Raw genomic sequence first — 7,982 nt, 5'->3', positions numbered from 1 at the left:
TTATTTAATTCAATACAGATGAAAAATATTGTTTCAACATAAAACATAAACATTAAGGATATTAATATTTTACCTTTTTACCTTTTTCTGTACTGTCTTTGAAAGCCAGTGTATGCTTTACAGTGACATCACATCTCTATTTGCTCTAGCCACGTTTCAAGTACTCAGGAGCTGCATGTGGCTAACGGCTAGCGTATTGGATGGCACAGCTCTAGACAGTGTGGCTTGGGTCATGGCAACAGCACCTTTATTTTTTTTTTTAACTTTTCTTTTAAGTTTAGGGGTACATGTGCAGGTTTGTTACATACGTAAACTTGTGTCAGATATTAAGCCTAGTATTTATTAGTTATTTTTCTTGATCCTCCCCTCCTCCTCCCACCCAGCACCTTCCTTTCAACAGAAGAAAATTGCAGATGGAATGCACAAGGTACAGTGGGTTTGGAGGCATGGAGAAGCCGGTAGAACTTCCTCCTTGGAGGCTTTCAGTCTGGGCTGGGCTGCTACTCCTCCTGGCAGGCTGAAGGCAATCTAGCTGAGAGTATGGCTCCTGAGCGTTGGTCCCAGGCCTGGGTTCTAGAATGTCTCTGTCTGCAGGGCTCACTTGCTGCTGTGTGTGTCACCCGAGAGGCAGCGTAGAGTAGGAAGGTGGGCACTGGATGGGGGTCAGGACATGCAGGTTCCAGCTGGGCTCTGAATTCTGCACAATCGGGCAGATCACATCCCTGCTCTGGGCCTCCGTTTCCCTGTGGGAAAATGAGCAGGAAGGCAATTACTCAATACCCCCATCTCCCACTTTCCCCTTGAAACCCCAAGGACTCATTGAGTGGCATGGGTCAGTCGGGATGATACAGGATCTCCTGCATGCTCAGGGCAAGCCCTGTGGTGCTGTAGAATAGAGGACTTCTGGGTTGGCACTCTTTGCCACCTCCCAAAAACAACCTCCGCTTCCACACTGGCCTGCCACAGCTGGAGTCAATTCACCGATGTTTATTCAGCCCTCCAGTGTGCCAGATCCTCCAAGTGCCGCTGCTCTAGTGGCTCTCACGGTGGGGTAAGGCATCTTCTAACCCCACATGGAAATGGAGTAATTCCTGAAGACGTCCTCTTAGCCATCACCTGTCTAGCTTGGAGTAGTTGAGCAGATTCATGGAAAGACATACGCACCTCTTTGTCCTCAAGAAGCATATGATCCAACCTGGAGACTGATTACGTGTGGAAAGTCAACACTCCAGCAAGGTGAATGCCAAGAACAATCAAGGCAAGGGAGTGGAAAGGCTGCCACAGGCTGAGTGGTCGGGAAGGCTGCTGGAGGAGGAGATGGGATCTGAGCCAGCTTGGAAGCAGGGACAAATCACTTTAGGGAGCCAGCAAAGGCCCACAGGTGTGAAAACACAGTGTATTAGAGCACCCAGCATAGGATCCGTGTCTTGAGCCCACGGTCAGCTCAGGCAGGGCAGGTAAGCAGAGGCTCTAACTTTGGGAGGTAGAGGTGGGTTGGTCTGGGGAAGGCAGGATTCCAAGCTAAGGAAGCAGGAGCAGGGAGCCACTGACGGTTCCTGAGCAGGAGCATGACATGCATATGGTGGTGCCGAGGCAGGTGAATGTGAAGGCGGGATGCTTGGAGAGGAAGGTGGGTGCAGAGGGAAATGATCAGGAGCACCTGTGACAATCACTGTGACGATAACACTCAAAATGTAAAGCCCTTTCATGCCCCTTCTCATTTAATTCTCTTCCAACTCAGTGAAGTACATAGAATGGGTAGTATTGCTTCCTTCTTAAAGATAAAGAAAATGAGTTTCAGAGGAATTAATTGATTTGTCCAAAGGGACCAGCTTGGAGAATCAGACTCAGCCTTTGTGTCTGAAAATACTGAACTCTCTACTATCCCACATCTTAATGGTCCCGGAAAATGGGGTCCCAAAAGGAGATAGAGATAACCAAAGAAGCCTCCCCAGAGGGGTGAAGTACATTGAGAGGAGGGTAGAACTCAGATGATCCGAGCATCCCTCAGAAGTCTTCACACTTCAGTACTGACCTGGTGTATCTGATCCAACTGGTGCTTACATGACCAAGCTAGGAGTCAGTGAGGCCTAAATTTAGGTCTCAGCTGGCCATCTGCCTGCTGCGCAGCTTTGGGTGCTTTACGTAACCTGGCTGAGTCTCAGTGTTGTTTCTCATCTGCAAATTAAGATAGCTGGGCACTGTGGTTCACGCCTGTAATCTCAGCACTTTGGGAGGCTGAGGTGGGTGGATCACCTGAGGTCAGGGGTTCAAGACCAGTCTGGCCAACATGGTAAAACCCCATCTCAACTTAAAAATATAAAAATTAGCCAGATATGGTGGCACACGCCTGTAGTCCCAGCTACTCAGGAGGCTGAGGCAGGAGAATCACTTGAACTGGGAGGCGGAGGTTGCAGTGAGCCAGGATCACGCCACTGCACTCTAGCCTGGGTGACAGAAGGAGACTCTGTCTCAAAATAAATAGAATAAATAAATATAAATTAAGATACCTGGATATAAGGAGCTCATAAGGAAGGAATGAGATCATGATTAGTGACAGCCCAGAGAGACCAATCTCTCAGCCAGCCCTTCAAGTCTAAACTAGGCCAACCCCCATCGCTCAATGTGACACACAAGCCTGTTCCACCCCTACGATTGACTAGAAGACCACCATCCTCCCCCTGCAGCTTCCGCCAGCCTCACGCCACCTCTGCCTTCCTCAGGCCTCCTCGCCTGCCGTCCCAAGGATGTGTACACCTACTCCCTGCTCTGTATGGCCCCAAAGAGCAGCGGGTGCAGAAGGCATTTCTCTAGTCTGGGAGGGCTTCCTAGAAATGCTGCTGAACCCTGCGAATGCCTAATGACCATGGGAATCGTTTAGCAAGAGAAAAAGCCAGACCTTTGCCCTGGCCCAGCTCACAGGTGACGGGGTTAATCGGGAATTCTTTCCCTCCTCAGGGCTGCTGGTAGGGGTCCAGCTCCCCGATGACCTGGGGACACATTAGTCAGTGATAAGTGGGGCTTTCCAGCCCCTTTTATCCTGTTTACAATACACTGGTTTTCCTTAGACAAAACCCTCCTCCCCTGCCTTGCTCCTGGCTGTTATGGCTACATGAGACAATTTGCTGATGGACTTTCTAGGGAGGACAACCTCCTTGGAGTCCCGTTCCCACCTCCTGCAGCACCTGGGGCAACATCCCCTCTACTTGGTGGGTCCTGGAGGGGGCCACAGACGCTTGTTTTTCTCAGCTCATTGCAGCCTCTGAATTCAGAAGTGCCACCCTGTCTGCTCAGCTTTAACCCAAGGGGGTGAGGAGAAATCCAGAGGTGACAAGATGATGTTTCCCTGGCTTTGGAGTGGGAGTGACTGGGGTCATTGTTGCTGTCCAGAATGGAAGCCATCAGAGGTGTCCTGTTTATCTGTGTGACTCGGCCCTCTTTGGGTCACAAAGGCCAGATGATCCAGCAGCTACCTGGAGGGTGGTTTATGACAGCAGCCTGGTCCTAGTCCCCTTCTGCCACCAACAAGCTTGGCCAGCTTGGGCAGGAGAGTTAATTTCTCTGAAGTTTAGTGTCCTTGTCTAGAAAACTGGCATGGTGATGCCTGTCCTGCCTCCCATGAGGCAGATGGGAGCACAGAACGAGCCACGGCTGTCCCAGTGCCTAAAGGGAAGGCACAGTATTTGGCACTCTGCACTGATTCCAGGTGACACCTCTTCCAGCAAGAATAGCTCCACTGCTGCAGGCGGTTTTTAATCGCCCAAAAGCCGACTTCCAAATAATTCTAGATTTCTGAAATGCCAAGCAGGTAGGATACTTAGGAGAATGAGTTAATGAAATGGAGTCCATTTCCAGGCAACAGAAATTTCACAAGCACCTACCTCACACCAGGCACTGAGCTGGATGCCGGGGAAATGCAGGGATGCAAGACACATCTTCCGCCCTCAGGCTAGTGAATGGACAACTGGGACAACTGGGACCCCTGTGACGAGTGCTGAGAGGGAGCACCAGTGCTAAGGGAGCATGGGGGAGGGGTTCTAGCCCAGCCTAGGGGTTGGGGCCGTGCCCCAAGGAAGGTGAATTCAGAATGGGACTTGAAGAACGAACAGTAATAGCTTAGGCCTGAGACAGAGGGAAGGGTGTTTGAAGCACAGGGAACAATGCATACAAAGGCCAGAAGACACAAAGGCCTTGTGAGGAGAGCTGCAATTATTCTAGTTAGGATAGCAGAAATTACCAGGATGAGGCCAGTACGGAGGGCTCTGTCTGCCACGATGAGGATATTACCGTGTTCTGTAGACACCAGGGTGCCACCAAAAGGCTTAGCATGGCAAGGCACCAACACTATGTTTCATTTTTTACTTTTTTATTTTTATTTATTTTGACAGAGTCTCACTCTGTTGCCCAGGCTGGAGTGCAGTGGCACGATCTTGGCTCACTGCAGCCTCTGCCTCCTGGGTTCAAGCTATTCTCCTCCCTTAGCCTCCCGAGTAGCTGGGACTACAGACATGTGCCACCATGCCCGGCTAATTTTTGTATTTTTAGTAGAGACGGGTTTCACCGTGTTGGCTAGACTGGTCGCAAACTCCTGACTTTGGGTGATCCACTTGCCTCGGCCTCCCAAAGTGCTGGGATTACAGGTGTGAGCCACCACACCCAGCCTACTCTGTGTTTTAGAAAGATCTTTTGGGGAACTTTGAAGAGGATGATTGAAAGTGGAGGGGGTGGCTGAAGAATGATGAGGGCATCTCGATGCACTCTCATAGTTTAGTAGGGGAAGTGGGACATAGCCACAGCTGGCACCAACTGTGCAAGGTGGCATCTGAGCATTGGCACAGGTGGGACACACAATAGCAGGGGGGGCCAGGAGGAAAAAGAATCCAAAAGTGCGCTGGGAAGGGGAGTGACCAGGCCAGGAGAGTAGAGGGGCCACTAATAGTTTAAGAGAAGGCAAAATAGAACTACCCTATTTCAGCTGGGCGCGGTGGCTCACGCCTGTAATCACAGCACTTTGGGAGGCCGAGGCAAGTGGATCACCTGAGGTCAGAAGTTCGAGACCAGCCTGGCCAACATGGTGAAAGCCCGTCTCTACTAAAAATACAAAAATTGGCCAGGTGTGGTGGTGGGCGCCTGTAATCCCAGCTACTCTAGAGGCTGAGGCAGGAGAATCGCCTGAACCTGGGAGGTGGAGGATGCGGTGAGCCGAGATCATGCCACTGCACTCCAGCCTGGGCAACAAGAGCGAAACTCCATCTCAAAAAAAAAAAAAAAAAAGAATTATTCTATTTCATCTTGTTGAGATGGCTAGAGAGACACAACAAATTAATACAGTTCCAGAGATAAGAATTAAGTTTCATCAAGTTAGACCAAAAGTCCTCTTCAGAGAGATGTGTTTCAAGTTTGTCTCATCACAAAGGGAACAAACACACTAACTATGACTTGGGTTGCTGAATTCTGGAACTCTGTAACTGTGGGGCACTTTCTGAAGTTCAGGTAAAGGTGCAAACATGTCATCACATTGATTTTCCTGAAACGCAACTTCATCCCATTACCTGAGGCCAAAAGCCTGTCAGATATTACTCATGGTCACAGGGTGGAGGCGAAACATTTTTCCTGTCTGTGACATGACTGACTCACCAGTCTAATTCAATCTTCCTCCACTGCAGAAGCTCTCTGTCCTGGCCAGGCATAGTGGCTCATGTCTGTAATCCCAGCACTTTGGGAGGCCAAGGCAGGCAGATCATTTGAGGTCAGGAGTTTGAGACCAGCCTGACCAACAGGGTGCAACCCTGTCTCTACTAAAAATACAAAAAAATTAGCCAGGCGTAGTGGTGCATGCTTGTAGTCCCAGCTACTCGGGAGGCTGAGGCAGGAAAATCTCTTGAACCCAGAAGGCGGAGGTGGCAGTGAGCTTAGATCATGCCACTGTACTCCAGCCTGGGCAACAGAGCGAGACTCCATCTCAAAAAAAAAAAAAAAAAAAAAGGAAAAGAAAAAGAAAAAGGAAAGAAAAGAAACTCTTTGCCTTAGCCAAGAGGAACCACACAGATTGCCTCCTGGGCCTACCTATACACTTTCCACCTTTATCTCACTGCCTGCCAGGAATGCCCTGTGCCTGCCTTTCCATACATCCTTGTATTTCAAGGTCCAGCTGAAATCACATCTACTCTAGAAAGTCTTCCTTTGTCATAATAATTCAAAGGGATCTTTCTTTCCTGCATTCTGATAGAACTTAATTGTCCTTACTACTCATTACACACTCATACACTGTCTTGCACTGTTATATTTTCATAAGCCCTGTACCCTCTCATCCCCTCAATGAGAAACTCTTTGAGGTTGGTTATCTATTGCTGCATAACAAATTAGCCCAGAAGTCAGTGGCTTAAAATTCATCCATTTTACTATATCTCTTGATTTTGTGGGACAGGAATTCAACCAGAGGCTCAGCTGGGCAATTCTATTTCAGATGGAGTCTACAGAGGTCACAGAGTTGGATTCAGCTGACAGATAGACACAGAGGGTACAATATGGCTTTGCCCACATGTATGAGGCCTTGGTGGGAATGGCTGGAAGACTGGACTCAGCTGGGAATGGTAATGGGAGCCCCTACACGTGGCCTTTCCAGCATGATGGCCTCAGGTTGCTGGGCTTCTTCCATGATGGCTGGGGCTCCCAGAGTGAGTGCTGCTAGAAGCTGGGTGGAAGCTGCAGGGCTTCTTATAACCTGGCCTTGAAAATCCCAGAATTTCACTTCGTTCAGATTCTATTGGTCCAGGAAGTCATTAAGGCCAGCTCAGGTTTAGAGAGAATAAAACTAGACTCCACCTCTCAATGGTAGCAGTAGCAAAGAATATGAGATCATCTCTACTTTATTACACAATCTGCCCTAAGACCTAGGCAAGCAGGGTCCCTAGCTCAGGCCCCAGGCCAGATTCTCAGGGGACCCCACACTTTTGAGTGCTCTTCTTGAAACATTCTAAATCCTCTTCAGTGGCCAGGATCATCCCAGTTGATTTCTCTTCAGAGTACTCTATGACCCACCTCTTGATCTGTGTGGTTGGCCAAATGCCCTGAGGCACTTCAGGGCTCATGCCTATGGGGTTGTCCAGGGCAACCTGACAAGTAGATTGCTTCTGCTGACCAGCACAGAATTTATTTTATGGCATTGAACAATACTGGGCCACTAGAATGGTACTGATTGGCTAATTTGGGGTGATTCACATTGGATATATGAGTTCAGAACTCTGGGCTACTAACAGTTCACCACCAACGCTTGAGGTTGAGCCACTTGTGTGGGTCAATGCCCTGGCTCTCACCACATTTATGACCACAGTGCCACCTCTGGCGTGACACAATAATGAGAGTGGATGCATCCTTTAACCTGAATGCTGGGGTCCCCCACCTCCAGCTGGTACAGGGTGTTCACCCCTCTCTAAGGCTTTGTACCACATGTCAGGCAATCCCCCAGAAGTGGCCATGCCTATCTTCTCCATTCAAGACCTTTATGCTGTAATGCCAACCAGCTTTTACAATCAATGTCCTCTCTTGCCTCTGATCAATATAGTAATCTCATGAGATACTGGGTTGGTTTTAAGCTGTTCCAGGTGAGGGCCAGATGTTCCTTACATGAATGGAACTTCTCTTCTTGCTCCACCCATGGGCCCTGAGCCTATCCACTCCCTCCCCTGACAACTGGTTTCAGTGTGTGGAAGGCAGGGGTGCAGTCAACACTGAAAGAGATCACCTTCTAGGAATTCAGTGATTAAGACCTAAAGAATTCAAGAGAAGATGTGGTTGGATGATATATTGTTATAAACATACATATAAAACTCTGATCGGTGAAATTTTATTCACATTTTTCTGCATACTCTAAGCAAAACTTGCCATTGGTGTCATCACTAAAGAAGCACAGGAACAAACTTTGAGTTATGAAGCCAGTATTTGTAGGCAGAGTGAAGAATTGTGCAGCATCATGAGTAATG

General features: G+C 48.8%; 1 long non-coding RNA gene across 2 annotated transcripts; it reads right to left on the bottom strand.

Annotated features, from left to right (window-relative positions):
* Positions 1-319: 319 nt before the first annotated feature.
* Positions 320-3,391, bottom strand: LOC131384510 (uncharacterized). 2 transcript variants are annotated; one of them, XR_009215418.1, is made up of 3 exons: positions 3,174-3,391; positions 2,036-2,178; positions 320-743 (listed from the first exon to the last, which is right to left on the bottom strand). It is a non-coding gene; the product is annotated as an uncharacterized LOC131384510 (long non-coding RNA). The 2 variants fall into 2 exon arrangements; XR_009215419.1 differs by lacking the exon at positions 3,174-3,391 and adding an exon at positions 2,511-2,990.
* Positions 3,392-7,982: the final 4,591 nt, after the last annotated feature.

Source organism: Hylobates moloch, unplaced genomic scaffold, assembly GCF_009828535.3.
Source record: "Hylobates moloch isolate HMO894 unplaced genomic scaffold, HMol_V3 SCAFFOLD_10, whole genome shotgun sequence".
NCBI classification, from domain to species: Eukaryota; Metazoa; Chordata; class Mammalia; order Primates; family Hylobatidae; genus Hylobates; species Hylobates moloch.
Note: the sequence above shows the minus strand (reverse complement) of the source record. Positions and strands in the feature narration are given on the sequence as shown.